The sequence below is a fragment of the Taeniopygia guttata genome, chromosome 9 (genome assembly GCF_048771995.1).
Source record: "Taeniopygia guttata chromosome 9, bTaeGut7.mat, whole genome shotgun sequence".
NCBI lineage: Eukaryota > Metazoa > Chordata > Aves > Passeriformes > Estrildidae > Taeniopygia > Taeniopygia guttata.
Genome location: NC_133034.1, coordinates 13,503,723 through 13,521,072, shown reverse-complemented (window position 1 = coordinate 13,521,072; position 17,350 = coordinate 13,503,723). Strand labels below are relative to the sequence as shown.

At 39.8% G+C, this 17,350-nt stretch overlaps 1 long non-coding RNA gene across 1 annotated transcript in view; it reads left to right on the top strand.

Annotated features, from left to right (window-relative positions):
* Positions 1–448: 448 nt before the first annotated feature.
* LOC121470465 (uncharacterized) overlaps positions 449–17,350 on the top strand; it is a 69,533-nt gene continuing 52,631 nt past the window's right edge. Inside the window, exons 1-2 of the long non-coding RNA XR_012057460.1 lie at positions 449–957; positions 1,934–2,007. This is a non-coding gene — a long non-coding RNA (uncharacterized lncRNA). The remainder of the gene's footprint in view (positions 958–1,933; positions 2,008–17,350) is intronic.

Here is a 17,350-nt window from a genome sequence, read left to right as displayed (position 1 = left end):
TGACAGTGGAGTGGTCTGCTCACAGGTGCTGGGCCAAGGAAGTTCACCAGGCCTTGCTGAGCTCCTGGGTTTAGTAAATACTGATGTGGCTGACTACAAAAATTAATGACACATCTGTAGATGGCTGGAAAACACACAGATGTATATTTAAACTGACCGTTTTCTCCGTAGCCATGTTAGAAACACATTTAATCACAATTTCTGATTATATGACATTTTTCCTTAAGTTGAATAATAATTTGAATGATTATTCTAGCTTTGTTTCATAGGTAGTGGCTGTAGTCGCCAAAGATTAATTGGTTTGTGATTTTGTTTTTTTTTTTGAGGAAAATAAAAGTTGCAGATCTCTCTTATTTTAATTATCATCTTCCAGTTAAACAGATGAATTCAAACACGTTCCGCGTTTTTGAGGCAGATGAGGAAACCACCTGATTCAGGGCAGATCAGTGTAGGAAGCAAAGTAACTGTATTTTCTCAGGGAGTTCTGCAGGTTTCAAATTAATCCAATTTCCTCCAAAACCGCTCCTGCCCGCGCTGCGGGGCGCTGCCCGGCAGGGCCGGCAGGTGGCGCTGCAAGGCCGCGGTTGGGAGCGCAGCGATCCCGATCCCGGTCCCGATCCCGGCCCTGATCCCGGCCCCGGTCCTTCGTTCGGGGTCCCGCAGGCTGAACCCCGGGACCGCTGGCGGCAGGCGGGCACAGCGCTGCCCCCTGGCCTGTGCCATCACGGATTGCTCTCCTGCTCAGTCCCTCGCCTCCGCCGGACCCGCAGCCCCGCTCCCTGCCGGCAGCGGAGGCGGCTGCGCGGGCACGGAGCGGCCGTGAGGGCTCCGCTGCGCCATGGCCGCGGAGCGAGGGGAGCCGGCGGCAGCGCCTCGCACCGGCCCTCCCTGCCCTGCTTCCCGGTCACTGCTGTCCGGGAGTGTTCCGAGGAAAACTAGGGTGAGATGCATCCCTAGGTATGCTGGCTAATTAAACACTCAACGCTGTATCATTTCCTCTGCGGGGAAGATAGCTACCTAGAACCTGGCTCCTCCCGGTAACCCACATATTGGGTAAATCACTCATAGTTACAACTTAATCCTCCTCAGAAGGAGCCGGGAAAACTTGGAGTGGACAAGTGAACAGCTCTGATTGACAGCGTCCCACATCTGAAGCCAAGCCTGGGGTTCGGGCTGTAAGGCGTGTGGGAAGAGACCCCTGTGGGAGCTGCGCAGTTTGCTGCAGGACCCTGATGCATGGCCCGGCTTCCCAAATACTGCCCGGGCGCAAACAGCGGCTCTCGGGCCTGGGGACACGTTCCTCAGCACACCGATATGAGTTTCTGCGTTTTAATGTTACTACATTACAAACCAACCTACAGAGTTTTCAGTTTCTCATGACACTTGTAGTCCAATCCAAGGTGTTTACCATGGGATTTTGAGTTATTTAAAACTTTTAGTACAGGTTCTTAAATGAAGTCCGTTACCCAATACTTATCAAGTCTCCTGGATATCCTGATGATGAATAACAAAGTTGTAAAGTGCTCTTTTTAAAAACTATTATTGTTACTAATGCCCTTACAGGGTGTTATCTTAATGAATAATCATTATTATTTTCTGATGCTTGTGCATTATATGCATTTGCTTTATGTGCCAAAAGCTAAAATAAATATTCAATTAGGAATGATATCACTTTAGCAATGTTTTCTATTTCTAACCTTTATGCCTTTTCTGCTGCAGTAACTTTGGAATCTTAAAACAAGGATACCAACTTGATACATACTCATGTAGAAGTTTCTGTGAAATATTGAGAAAACTGAACTGAAGGCTAATCCTTTGAGGAAATCTGGCTTGGTTTTTAAAAAAACTAAAAGTCTCCCTAACCCACAGCTTGTATTTTTTGGGGGGTAGGTTGTGACAGTGGATTTTTTTCTCTGTTTGTGTTTTTTTTCAGGATGTGAGATGGGACCTTCTAAACAATACTGCCTTATAAGCTTCACTATAGACAATATTGTAACAGGAGTAAAGGTAAATTTGTATTTAAAGATACATGTACAGTAGTTATTGCCATCTAGTGTTCCCATACCTTTATGGCATCAAACACAGTCACATTAAGGGAACTGTCTTGCAGCTTCCATCCACTCTTCATTTTGCTTAAGCAATGCTGATAGCATGCTTATATTTCTTTGAGATAGAAAAATTAATTTAAACAGGACATTACTGCATTTTTTTCAAAGAATGAGAGACTCATGGTGAACCAGTAATTTCAGACAAAAATATCTAAGCCATTCATATGAATATATCCTATTGAAGATAATGTGGGCAAGGATGACAGATTAACAAGTTATATATTCGAGAACTTTTTTCTGAAAATATATTATGAAAAATATATGTACGAAGTACTGATGCTTATCAAAGTAAATATTCCATAAGTGAATTAGTGAATTCTCTTAAGAGTTCCCAGGAGGGCTCTGCCATTAAATCAACTTTGAGAAGTCCAGTGAGATTAAATGGTGAATTTTTTGGTGCACAGGAAAGAACTGTAACTGAGTTAATGAAGGACTTTTCAGTCCGCAGTTTCAGGAAGTATGCTTTTGCATAAGCATATGTGTTTTAATTATGGTGTTATTGTAAGATGCTATTTATATCTCAGTAGCACTTAGCAGTCCCAGTGAAGGTTTGAGCTCTGGAGCGTGGGGTGTGAGGTGGGAGTCAGGAGGCTGAGGGTGTTGCTAATGAATCTCAGTTCTTGTTTGAGCTGTCACCAGTTGCTTCTAGAGCAGGAGGGGGAAGAACATGAACACAGTGTCCTGTTACTGAGGTAGACTGGGGTAGAAAGCAATGCAGTGGGTTTTTTTTCTATGAGAAAAGACGCTTGTGTTCAGGAACCCAAACTAATCTCCTGGATCCAAGTCTCAAACCAAATGCAAAAGTCATTGCAGACCCTCTTCGTTTTAATTTTTATGTCAGACCCAAACTTTACTGGAAATCTCGGTATTGCCTGAAAGTTGTTTTAGTGAGTTACACGTTCACCGACAAATTGAATTTGGGGAGTCCTGTTTATAGCATTATGTCTTAAATTATTTACAGTTCTTGAAGGCTTTATCTTTAAAGTCTGCCCTCTGGTATAGTCTCCATATGTCTCAATTCACAGCTCTACCTGAACAGCTGCTAATGAGACATGTGGCAGTACTAGATGTATATATAGCAACATTCATGCTAAAAATGGCCATAGGGGAGATAACTTCTGTGGCTACATTAAAGATCTCATGTGCCGCCTCTTTTCCTTATAAATCTGTTTATCATTTCTGTCTAGATTTTTATTGTATTTCATTATAGAACTAAATTTTTCAGAAGAACATGGTTGGTATGTAGATAATAAAACAATAACTTACATTGTTGGAACTCCTGAGGTTTTTTTAAGGAATACTTTTTTCTACCACATGGAGTCTTCCTGTGATGGCTTTTTCTTATATTTTTGCACCTTCTCTTTTCCTTTGTTTTCCTCATCTTTAATTTTCTTTTTTTTTTTCCTCTACAAGAATCAGTCTATCCTTGCAGACTGGTATCCATCCTTGTAGGAGTGTCCAACTGCTTGTTTAAATTGTGTCTGTGTGTCTATTTATGGCTCTCATCAATAAAATTTCCCATCACAGTTACAGTGCAGTGCCAGACAGAAAAAATGAGACCAGCACAGCATATCTGTGAGTGTTCTTTGCCTTGTGAAGGAAGCTTGGAGGGCAGCTGGGGCCTGCAGCCTGCAAATGGGCTGTGTTTGCACAGTGTGGATGCCAGGCTCAGTTTTTCTGAAGTGGTCAATGGACAGGGGAAGGTGGCAGACACATCAGCTTCAGCCCCAGCTTCCCTGGCTTGGTCAGCTTAGGTTCAATGTTATTATCACCCATGTTCCTCCTGAGCCTTTCACCACCATGGCCATAGGTTGTTTTCAGCTTTGTTCATTCTATCCCACAAATCTTGTGCCAGCCCTCTCCGACAACAGCTGTGGAGTGTGAAGATGTCAGTGTGAGAAAATGTCATGTATTCGTAGCTTCTGACAGCATTGTGACCTGCCAAAGGAGCCTACTTATTTGACCCTAACAATAGGGCCTGGACTGAAAGTCATCCTAGGAAAATCTAAAATCCTTGTCCTGAGCTGTAGGTCAAGTTTTTACTTTTCTGAGGCTGATAATCATCCCTCAGGAATAAGAAGAGGTATTCACCCAGAGAAGGATTACATGAATTGTTCAGGATGGAGAAAGGCTCTTGTCTTATTTTGATGCATCACAGCTACTTCTTTGGGTTCTTTTTTCTGCAAGCCTGATTGTAGGCATGTAGTAAAAATAGGTCCCCTTTTTGTAACACCTAATGAAAACACATTTCTTGTGCTTTGTGGTATAGGTTGGTGAAATTATAGTCTTAAGAATGACAAGCTCTTGAGACATCCATCCGTTAATGGAAGGCTTGACTCTATACTCTTCCTAATAAAGAAACATCAGCTGCTCCCTTAAAAATAATGAACATGGGTTTCCAATACCACTTTTGAGGTAGGCCATAAGCTAAACTGAGACAGAAACAAAGTGCCTTGTTCCGTCTCTTCCAAATTCCTACTCAAGCACATCCTGCTCAGGTATTTACTCAAGTTCTTTAGCATCCCCTGTGCAACTCTCCTTGATATCCTAATTTCTGAAGTTCCATAGCTGTGATAATATGTTGGAACATTTCTAACAGTATGGTAGGTATTGAGCTATCTCAATATTCTCAGCCTTTTGCAGAGTTAAAGTTGCAGAAATTGCAAGTGATTTGGGCTGAACAGATCCTTTAGAGGAGATGGGGCAATGTGCATGTTGATGGTATATTGTGAATAAAAAGAGCAGCTACAAAAAAAAATTAACTCATCCTGCTTTTTGTCAATTTATAGCAATTCCTATTGCTGCAAATCTTAGCTTTGTTCATACTGCAACCAATGGGAAAAAAAACCCAAACCCAAACACCAAAACCACAGTGAGAAAGACACCAGTATTGTAAAGGGCTGTAAATAAGAAGCATTAGTTTTTGTTTTAAGATTTTTTTTCCCTCTCAAGAATTTATTCTGCAGTGCTCAGCAGTTCTCAGGCTGTTGATTTCAGAAGGAGTTAAGGGCACCCAAAGTTAATAGAATAGTTAACAGAATTAATTAATTTGGAGGCAAATCTATACTTGTCTACTAAGCATTGCATACCTTTTTACATGGCATGAAACACTCTGGCCTGAGCTACTTTCTCTTTTTTTTTGTAATATCAGGTGTGCAGGCATACAAATATTTCTTTAAGAAACAGGCTTTTAAAAAATATTCAAAATATATAACTCTAGAAATTTAACCCATCATTCCTAGATAGTTACAACTTCTCAAGTGAAAAATAAACTACCCATTTTGTGTACACTTGCCTGCACACATTTTGTTAAGATGGGAATAAATTCCTTCATGTATACAGCAGTCTTCTGTTTTCCTGCAGCAAATACTTTCTTTGATTGATATACTTGGAAGCAACCCTTATCCTCATTCATTTTAATTGAGAGTAATGAATTTAGAGCTTTTATATGAACAGATTGGCTTCATTCCATTTCTAACTTTCCTCACCTTTGCTAGGAACACAGCCTGCTCAGGGCTGCATTGGAAGAGGTTCAGAACTTTGTGCAGCATTCCTGGAGAGGACAGTATCCCGTGAGGAGTAGCCATCTGTTTATAGACAGACTGATACTTCCTAACAGCTATGATTTTTGTAGGCAGGTTCTTCCTCCCCACCACTACCACTGAGGAATTGCTAATCAGAAAATCAGCTTCTTCCCTTCTTTGATTTGCACAAGGTAGAGCATGAGCACAGGGTCCACAACAGTGGTTCAAGTTGCTTTGCATTCAGTGTGCTAATGGCATTTGGGGAAAACTTTGGAAAAGAAGAAAGACTTGTCTTTTTGGTGGATATGTCCTTTAAAGTGGATGCTCTTGGCATGAAAGAGAACAGTTAGACTGCAGTCACTTACAAATGTGGAAACACTGAAATTGTCTAAAGTTAGAAATATTTCTATTTCACATTTCCTTATGGTCATTCAAATTTCTTATTTGCAAAACCCTTAGAAATAAGGGATGTAATTTTCCTGCTTCTTCTCAGTTTTGAAGGTTACTCTAAAGTGAACACCAAACCCCCAGGTGTTTATCTTTCTTATTGGTAACTTTTCACTTTGGTGGACGCCTGCTATGGGAAAAATCCCACTGCCATTTTGTATTCACAAGCCATGTGGCTGTTTGCACACTGATGATGTAATGGCTTTGTACCTATGGAGAATGTGAGGCAGCATAGGGATAAACTGGCAAGCACTGGCAGTACTGTGCTTGCAAGGAGCTGCCAAGCTGTCCCTGACTTAGTGATCACCAACAAGAGAATCGCTCCTTTTTGGCACACTTTACCAAGTGTGAAGTAATCAGTAATGTTATTTGCACCAGTCAAAGCAATTGGTCTGGCTGTGACAATTTATCCCAGATGAAGGTCAATTTGTTTCTGAAACCTGCAAAAATAAGGTGCTGAGTAGTAGTCCACTCTGCTTTAAAAATTGTTTTTGTCTTAACTCATTGTCTGGACAGAGTAGCATGGGGATAGTGTTGGTTGCAGTGACTGCCTGTTGCAGAGCCATGGACTTGTAGAAGACATACTGTGGTATGGAGGGTGCCTTCAGGGCAAATGCCTCTGCTTGTTCCTGCTTCAGCAAGGGTCTTCGCTGGTTTTGAAAGGCTTTTGTGTTTGTCCTTAAGAGAAATGTACTGACTGTGCCTAATCACAGGTATTTGGGAATGTTTTCCTGTGCACCGCTACACTGCACCTCTAGCAGAGATCTGGGCTACGTGCCAGTCATCCCTCCAGCATGGTGAGACAAACTGGGATCCAGACTTCCCTCCTGGAGCTGGATTAGCACTGCCATGCTATTCAGTACTAATGAATTGTTTTGTCAGTAAAGGTATCAGGAATGACTCGGAGAATATAGAAGAAGCAGCTCTTTTGAGTAGAAAGATATTTTTAGAGTGTTGCTCTTCTGTTCATAACAGTGCCTAGATGCTGGGTGAAGTCCAGCAGTGGTGATAAGGCTGAATTGTTTATTCAGTCCCAGAAACAACATTGTCAAACCATTTATTATTATCCTTTAAAAACCTCGACAATTCTTTGAATCTTCATCAATACTCCTACTATTATTACCATTATTAATTCACGCATGATTTCCTCATACACTCACACAGAAAGGTTGCTGGCATTACTTCTTTAAATTCCTAGATTGCATAAAAGGCATAAGAGAATTTGCTTCCATCCTGCAGTATTTTCTGCACACTGCTGGTTTTCATACTTAAACTTACAGTTAACTGTAGGGCTGATTGTCTCCTTTGCCTCTGTGGGGGAAGGGAGATGTTTTGTCGCTGAGGCACCATACCTCCCACGCTTACTCTTGGGTTCCTGCCGTTTAAGCACACACCCCATGTTCCTGGCTCTGCCTTAAGGTGCAATCCATCTCCAAATTAGTAGGAAAAAAACCCCCTGAAGCCGAGCGAAGTACAATCAAGCCTCTTGGAAATTAGTTAAACACTTAGAAGGGTGTATTTAAAAGCAAACTTTCTGCAATCAACAGAGTACAGCTTTCATCATGTGTTCCTGGTCAGAGGCTTCCTTTCCTCTTGATGGCCATTTAGGTTTTTTCTGGGCAGGCTATCTCACATGAATTTCCCTCCTGTTAGTCTGTGCTTCAGCTGTGCTTTGATTTTGTTTACCCTGTCAAAGCTTACTGGTTTTTGTACATAGCTGCCATTCAGCTATTCAGGTTTTGCAAATGCATATATGCAATGTTACATGCAATGTACAAATACATTCTTCAAAGAAGATGTCAAAACAAGTTTCAGCTCATTTTCAGCAGTATCTAATTATAGATACATAATTAATGAGTCTGACATTTATCTTTCTTAACACAAAAGACCATACTCACAAATAAAAGCCTTTCTTACCGTACATGTAATAGCTCGAGCATTAGTTGAAGAGAAATGAGAATTTAGAGCATGGTATATTCTGAGGAAATAGAAGCATTTCTTAGCAAATAAAATATAGGATGTTACTGTGGTTCCTTACAACTGTTACACCTTGATACTATAGAAGGAAATTCTGATATCCAGTTACTAAAAATAAATTGTAACTCTCCTGTAAAAAGAATAAAAATTTCATTAACGTAAAAGCATCTTTCTCAGAAAGCATCTAGGTACTGTGTCTGCAGCTGTTTTTGATGAAAGAGGCGCTATTTTCTTTCCTGTTTACTAAGTGCATTTGACATCAGGTATAGACAATGCCCATCTTTTTGTTGGCATCAAGGAGTATCCATTTATGCATTCCTTTATAACATTTCACATACTCAACATATTAGTCTAGTTATTAATAAGGCTAATGGTACAGAGAAAACTCCTCCAAATATCCTTATTAGCCATTTGCATGAAAGAATGGCCATATTGTGTGCCATTATGCTTCACCTATTTCAAGAGGTGAGCACTATTTCCCATATTTCTTACAGTGTAAAGCAGTTTCATTTGGGACAGTAGGATTCTTTGGAGTCTTTCAAGTGTATTTCTGGATATTATTTTGTCTTTCTTCCACGGGAAATGAATCACAATCAGCCTTTTGTCTTATAGCAGTACCTGGTCTCTGATGAGACAAATAGAGATATTTTGTGATTTACAAAAATGATGAATCAGTATGCCTGTGGAGCCTTAAGTTTTCTATATATGTTTATTTTCTTAAATACAGGCTGGTGTACATAAAATGCCAGTAACACTACATCTGTATTTTTTTTTTTTATTCTATGAAGAAGAAAGGCAATAATGAACTGAGTAATATTTCAGTGGCTTAACCTTTGAAACCGACACTTTGGTGAAGTGGATGGGAGCTGAGCAGAGAAGTGAGTTCATATTTTTCTCTGCTATTGTCTAGGCAAGGACACTTTGCCTAATTGAAATGGTCTCAGCTTATGAGGCAATGGATGTATCTTAATGTATTTGGTTACAGAAATCTAATTGTTTGTCCTTATTCCTTAGTACTACTTGAGTGAGTCATAGGAAAAGCCACTGGTGAACGTTATTTGTCCTTTTGCAGTGACAGTGTGAAAGTACGAGGTTCTCTATTCCATACTTGATAAATTTAAATTAGTTTTTAAAATTGCTCTTTACATCCAAACATAGTAATAAATAAGTGTATTATCTTTTTGCATGTTGTAATGGTAATATACGTTTTGGTTAGATTTAGAAACTTTGGTTATATAAATTTGTGACTCATATTTGCAAGTTATCTGTAGTTTGTAGGAATGGGCATTTAAATCCAGCTATTTATAAAATAATACTCTTGAGGTTTTCCTTCTGTGAAAGTAGAGGGAAGAATGACTTAGCATCCAGAAGAAAAGACCTGCTCTGCACATGCACAGCATATATGATAGCAGTGTGTACATGAGATACCACTTGCTGAAGCGATAGAGAAACTTATTCAGCCAGCATTTTGTCCTCAGTGTGTGTATTTGCATGTTCCAGGTATTTGGGCCTGAAGCTGTTTAAAAATGTAAATTGGACAGTTATGCTGCAATGGTAGAAAAAGTCCCGAGCATGCCTTAGGGCCTATTTGGGAACCTTTTGGGAGCATGTTCTTGCCCTGAAGAGCTGGCCATCTGACCAGTTATAACAGGCAAGAGCAAGGGAAAAAAAAGAAAAATGCAAGATTTATATAACTTTCTTGATTCTAAGCATGGATTGGCACAGTAATGCACCTTCCCTGGACAATTGTTTAAGAAGGGTCTAGACTCTCTCTCTTCACCTTGGCTTCCCATCTGTAGCTCAGGTTTTAGTGTCCTGTTTCTTCAGCTACTCTTGCAAACTAAGCCCAAAAAAATGTTGTGGCACGAAGGAATGTACATATGGCAGACTGGAAGGGGCTCTGAAAAAGGAAACCAAACAGATATCTTCAGTTTGGACTTCAATCTCTCTGTCTGACTGTGAGTCATCAGGAAAACAGCAGTCACAAATTCTGTTCCCCTCATCATTTCATCATCACCCCTGCATGTTGCTCCAGGTTTGGTTTCAAGGTTTTTGGTGTTTCCCTCTCCTATTGGTGTCATCTCTTCATACAACACTACATCTAGTTTTCATTTTAAGAGTTACTCTAAAGAAGCAAATTTATCCATTTACTTTTAGCTGCAGGAATTATGGTTTGGTTTGGTTTGGTTTATTTGTAAATTCAGATTTCCAGCTTTTTCTACAAGATGGCATTTAAGGTTTCACTTAGTCCTTTACTATCGTTCCTTTCAGTTGTACGTGGCTTCCTCTTTCTTTTTGATTCTGTATGAAGGCTTAGTTAAATGCCTATTTAAGAACTGATGAGCAATTTAAAGGATTTAGGGGAACATTCTGTGCTATTATATGCAAGTACATGCCATGCATGGCTCCCTGTGTTATTAACCTGGCAGTCATTTCGTGCATGACTCCCCATCTTATTAAGCTAGCAGTATGGAATATTTGATTTACTAAACTGCTATGAACTACCTAGTGTGCTAATACAGGAATATAACTTTTAAATTTCTCTGGAATATCTATTGTTGTATTCAGGAATACAACAATATTATTTTGACAGCTGTGCTCAGTTTCTAAGGTCTATTTTAGTAAGCGTCACAGAACAGGTGGAGAAGTACCTGTGATTTGAACAAGCCATACAATGACCAAAAATAAAAGCCATCAGATTAATTAGGGCCCTTCAGAATTCTGCAGGCATTGCAAGCCCAGGTCTGTGGTGTACAGTTAAGTGTTCAGTGTGCAGAGCTCATGGGAGTTACCTACAGGTGCATGTAGTTCTCAATCTAAAACTCTACTCCAACATTTTGGAAACTGAGTATATCCAAACTCTTCCTACATCCTGGGCTTTTGTTACCATAGCAACATTCAAAGGCCATGGGATTTACTGGGGACAGTGCGGAAGGAATGTATATTTGTTGGCTTGGTTCAATGCCAAATGGAGTAGGAATTATATATGCAGGATGTTGGATTCTTCCTTTAGTGTCCATTTCAGCTGGCATCTAATGTCATCCAGATAATTGCAAGCCACTCTGCCATCATTCAGCCAGCTGCATAAAACAAAACAAAGAGAAATTTAGGATTAAAAGGAAGGAATAGCAATTTAAAAGGTTTTTAAATGTTGTTTTCTCTCTTTTTCAATCAGTAGTACTTAAAAGCCTTTAATTTACCCCACCCCTTATGCCCCTTTAGCGACATACACATGCACTCACATTTGTATGACTTTGAGTGCTCCTGGCTTGATGATAATATGTGAGCACTGAGCTGCCCAAGAAAGTGCCACAAGCAAAAAATGAGGTCAGATAATGACATCCAAAACCAGAGCAGAGGGAATCATTCAGCATCCTCTGGTAGTTTGATTGCAGCTAAGAGTGTGAATCAGCTCCACTTTTGTACCTCCTTTATGTTGAAAGTTCTCTTAGTACTTTGTGTGTGTGCTTTGGATTTGGAGCAGGAATCTGAATCACAAATGCAGCATAATGCCATACATACAGTATGGGTCATCAGAGGCTTATTTACCTAGAAGGATGGTGATTTCAGAGGGCTGTGGAAGCCTCCCTTGAAATGTGCCTGTGCTCTGCAGCACTTTTAGCATTGGCACAAGCTGTGAATGTGCATTCAGGGGGAGCTGTGTGGAAAGTGAGCCCGTTACATGTGGAGGAAGGAGGGTATGGATGCCCTGCTAGGGCTGGCTGGGGGAGCATGTGCACACAGCTGCCTCGTGCAGGGAGAGCTGCACAGTGTCCATGTGTGTCAGGGGATGTGCTGATGACTTGGCTTAGCACAACATACACAAAATATAGACTCGGTAATGGGTCCTATTCAACACATTCAGTACCCTGCTCAGCAGAGACCATGAGAGCCTGGGAAACCAGCTCTGGATAGGCTGAGATGAGGAAAACTTGGCAAAACACACTTGGTGTGGCCAAGAAGCCAAGGGCAGATTGAGAAGTGGTTTAATTCCCTCCCACTTGACCTTTGGAGGAAAAAAAAAAAAAAACCATCTCAAATTTTAGCAGGAAATTGAGTAAGTGTCCTGTGTGAAGCAGGTCTGTCAAAGGACAGTCAGTAGTCCTAAATATAATAAATTTGTATGCATTTTAGAATAAGATCATTATATCTTATTAACTTTTTCTAATATCCATCTGCTTATCTCCTGTCCTTCATTACACTAATCAAATTTTCTTCCTGAATTTCTGTGTAAAGTCAAGTGTCTCAGTTGACAGTTTGCTTTTCTTTTTTCCTGTGGGTAACTGAGGTGAAGAAGAAAGTGCCCAAAGGTGAATAGTATCCCTGACTAGAGACACTACTTACACTAGGAAAATAGGGACATAGTGTACAATGGAGTGATTGTGGATGAGCAGAACAATATAGAAGAAGCAATGAGAACATAAGTGTGGAAAGCCTTAATGGCAAGCATTATACATGCTTCTAGCCTGGGCCATATCCCCAGCAACTGGAGTTTTACATTTTGTTATTATTGGTTTTTTTCCTTGTTTCTGTGTGAATCTTACCCACACTGGCTACTGTGTTAACTAAGCAAGATAGAGCAGGTTTAAGTCAGACAGCTTCTGATGGTGGGGCTGCTAATTCATCTGAGTAGTCCATGCAAATAGTTCAATTTGACAAATTTCTTTCTGGAAACATGTAAAGTTTCAGCCTGGTTTCCTGCTGGTTCACCCATGCAGCTGCTGGAAGAATGCCAGCTACAAAGTGAGATGCACAGGATGTGGAGGTTTTTTTGCTGTTCTGCCAGGTGGGCTACCATGGGTCTGGGGTTCCTGCATTTCCAAGCTGCTGCCTGTAAGCCAGGGCAGGTGGGCAGCCAAAGGTGTGAGGCAGCCCACCAGGCAGCCTGGGATGGAGCTGCAGTCATGTCCTCTTTTGGAGAGTGTTTCTGAATTGATGAGCAGAATAAATTCATCTCAGGAGCAGCAAAATTCCCTTTGAATGCATTCTCCTTTCTTGCTTTAAATGTGGATGAAACAAGGGCAGGAAAACTTACTGAAGGACTGCAGAAACATTTTGAACAAAGCTGTGAAGCACAATCTCATACAGAATTGTAGGCCAGGAAACAAAAGGCAAGTAAGGTGAAGCTAAAGGTTTTTTCAGTTTGGAGAAGATTGCATGGCTTCAGTTAAATGTGTCCTTTTCAATCAGGTCAGTTAATCCAGAGGAAGAAGTGTGCTGAACATATTTTAATAGGTTTGAACCCTAATTTTGCCAACTCAAATCAAAGGGACTGGGATGGCAATCCATCCAGTCTGAAACACGGAAATGTCTTCCCGGAAGCCTCCTGCTGGCTCGTGGATTAGCTGCTATGCAGTGGCCAGCCATCACCATCAGCAAGCAGCTGTCACACCCTTTGGCTGAGCTGGGGCTGCTGCTGGCTGTCCAGTGCACTACACAGCTTGCTGTTTTATTCACTTGCTTGCATTTGCTAGGTTTTGGGGACTGAATTATTCATACAGTAGCAATTGTCAAATGAGCTGGGCCAGAGAAACTCATTTTCTTGCAGGACCCAACCTGATGTGGCGGAGAGATGTTATGTACCACACCAAAATTAGCAGCTGCTGCTTTTTAGAGAGGCAGTGCTTCACTGATGTACCACTAGAAAGGCGGCTGCCAAGAGATGGCCCTGAATGTTTCAGAGGCAGCTGTTTGCCTGGAGAAGGTGCTGACATTGCTTTGCAGATACCAACCAAAGCTGATAACAAAAACAACCATGCCAAATCAATGAGGTGATGGGGAATGTCTTATTTCTGATTTTTGTAGCGGATTTGACCTGTGCTTTCCCATTTTTCTCTTTCTGCTTATGTGGACCGCCAGCACTGCACTAAGGTTATAGGTATGTAAAGATGCATTCCTCTTGTTGAGTCTGAATGTGACTGGGCACAACTGCAGTTTCCTCCTAACAGCAAAACACAGTTGTCTAGAGCCTGCCCTTCACCTCAATTAGTGGTTGCTTTGCAAGTGATCAGAGCTGCTGTGCCTGTGGGAATGCAGGTCATGTTGTTTCAGTAGGAAGCCCGGCCTACTGTGCACAATAAAATATTCATATGTACCAACACTGTCCACATATCACTGGAGACATGAAAACACTGAAAATCATAGTCCTTTAACTTCTCCATAGCTGCTGCAGCATTTCCTCTCCTCTTCCCCTCCCTACCACCACAGACTTTCTCAGAAGTTTCTAAAACTCTGTTCAAGTCAAAAGTTTACTCTGAGCTTTCTATATTCAGACATGAGTACTCAGTCATGCCCAAGTCAAGCATCAGTTCATCTCAGAAAAACTTGGTCCCTTGGTTGTGGAGGCTTTAAAGGCTGGAGAAAAACTTTTGGGCCTCTAGACTCTTGCTGGTCTGATCTGTCCAGCAGGAAGCCTAAGGAGAAACCTAGAGCAGAGCTGGAACTTGGATTTGGGATCAAACATAAGAGGAAGGGCACAATAAAGCTATGCTGCTAGACAATGAAGGCAGCCATAACTGGTTCATACGGTGAGAGTAATTAATCACTGGAACGCAAGGAGGTTAAGATATCCTCTATTGCTTGTAATCAGAGCGGAATATCTTCCTACACCTCAGCCACAAGAAAGGAGCTTGAGATAGAACTCATTGTGTTGAATCTTTAGTCTGTGCTATGCTGGAAGCCCTGAATAATGTAGTTCCTACTGAACAAGGGATCTGTGAGTAACTGCTATTAATTTTTGTCTTTTTTTCTTCACTACTGAGTATTTTGAAAGCAAAATAGAAATGAAATCTTACAGCCAAGTTTGACATCACAAATGAGATTTTAGTCTGTTAAAACACCTACAATGTTTTTGGTAAAATTAGCTAATTGCAGTATTGTTAAAAATGAGATTTTTCTCCAAGAAAACACTTTCTAGACTTCTTAGCCTGTGTTACACATAATGGAATAAGCAGGTACAAGCCAGATAACAAAAGCACCCTCTACAGCATTCCCTCTCTCTCATTCATGAAGCACTACTTCCACGCAATGTAATCTAAAGAAACTGTAATGATTTAGGTGCTGTTGCATTACATTCCTTATGATCAGAAGAAACTATAATCAACAATTTTGCTTTTTCTTCTATTGTAAAAATAAATAGTAAAAACTAGCAATTCCATTTAAAATAGCTTTAAGTGGCACTACAGATCAGACCAGTGAAGAATTGTTTGCCTTACAGATTATGAACTCATGAAGGATTTCTTGATTATCCCTTTTCTTGGTAATATCATATAATTAACTTAGCAACACTCTGAGTTTTAATAAAGATTTTTATTACTGTATTATACAAACAAGTTTTATTTTTTCAGGTCCGCATGTAGGAGAAGTGTTAGCAAAAATAAATACTCTAATCACTTTTGTCAAAACAAATTACTAACAATGTCTTTACTATTCTGCATGTGAGAGCTACTTGTAACATTCATTAATCTAACAGTTTATGATTTTGATTTCCAGATGGAATGATTAGCATTTCTAAGCTTTTTATATTCAAACTGCAAAAATAAGCCTTTTTCAGGGGTCACTGGAGGCAAATAATTTAAATCTAACACTTTGCCCAGTTAAACATGGTGCTTCCTAAGTAATTAACACATTTTTTCTGATGCCTTTTTTTAATATGGTTTTTAAAAAATAATTATCATATGAAATGGTAAAGTCAACTGTTATTATCTCAAATAGCTACAAAGGTAGGTCACTTTTACAATTTTAATATTTTCTTTTGTTTTCTTACATCCCTTTCTGATCAAGAATATCACACCTTTTCATACTGCAAAACAAGAATAAGAATCTGTAATTGGGGAAAAAATTTATTTTTCTTCATTTTGTGTGTGAAGGAGCACCAACATATTGTGACTGATCACAAACTGACATAATGTTGATCAGTTTCAAGTGCAGAGAACAGTGGGTGAAGCTAAATGTACACTTTAATATTCAAATTGTGAGTATTATTTAACAGATCTAGTGGGTATCTCCTGGCATACTTGGTAGTAACTTGTCTTAGCTTCATTCTTTTTAGCCTAATTCTTATCTATATTTTCCTTCAAGTCATGTGCCAGAGGGAGTGGTGACACCTCTGTGAAGAATTTTGCTCTGCAGAACTCTAGTGGCTTCCCTTTCTCCTACAAATAATATCAAGTCGTTCCTTTGGTTGGAAGAGCTGAGATCTTTTAGCCACCTATATGTCAAACCAATTTGATTTCTTTTTATAATTTCAGAATTTGTAAATTCTCAGCTTTATTCTGCCTAAAGAACTGGATGCTTATGCTGGAGACCACATGACTATTGTCATGTCAGTTACCTGAGAAAAGAAATACCTTCCTCACCCCAGATGATTCCCTTGAAGAGGGAGTTGGGCTTGAAATCCCCTTGGGATTCCAGCCACTGTTTGTTTTGCCTTGAGAGATTTGTTTCTCTGGGATTTGCAGATGTTTGCTGTAGTTTAAACTGAATTTAAGTGCTTCAAACTAAGTGACATATTATTACATCAAATCTGACGCAAACACTAAACTATTGCATCCTGACTAGTGCTGCAAATGCTGTTGAACAAGACTGTGAAAATCCAGATACTCCGGTATTTTGGTAGCCTGAACAGCACTTTTTGATCTTGGTTGTGGCCTGAGGATTGGCAACAAACAAATCTAGGCAAAATGCTGAGTAATGTTGCTGGGGCAGTGGGAATAGAAACCTCTCCCCTTTTGGGAATCAGCAATAAATTTAGTAGCAAAGTTGCAGCAATTTTTGCTATGTGATACTGATTGTGAAATTTTAGGAATCCTGGTAAGGCATTTAGTTGCTCTATATTTTTAGTTTATTGAGGGAAATTTTAGCAACTTCTTTGTTTTTAATTCTTGCAAGTTTAAGGATTTTTATATTTTGAAACCTTAAAACCTAGGGAAAAGCCAAATGAAATTAATAGAAAAACTATTAAAGCTATTAACTTTTCAGAGAGAACTCTAGTGGAGATAGAGTCTGTGAAGACCTATATCTGAATTCTCATATTATGTAAAATTAGCATTCTGAATTAAAAATGATGAAGAGCACATCCTTCTGGCACAACAGATGAGCTTTATAGGCAAAACTTTTGTTTATGTTTATCTGTGTTCACAATTATTCTGAAAAGTCCGAAGAAAGAGAATTAATATTTTCCTGAGGAAAATGTTTATAACTGAATTTTAAAATAAAAGCAAATTTTATTAATTTTTAAGACCAAAGGGAAAATATTTATTTTTAGTGCATGGATATATATCTGATTTGATTGTC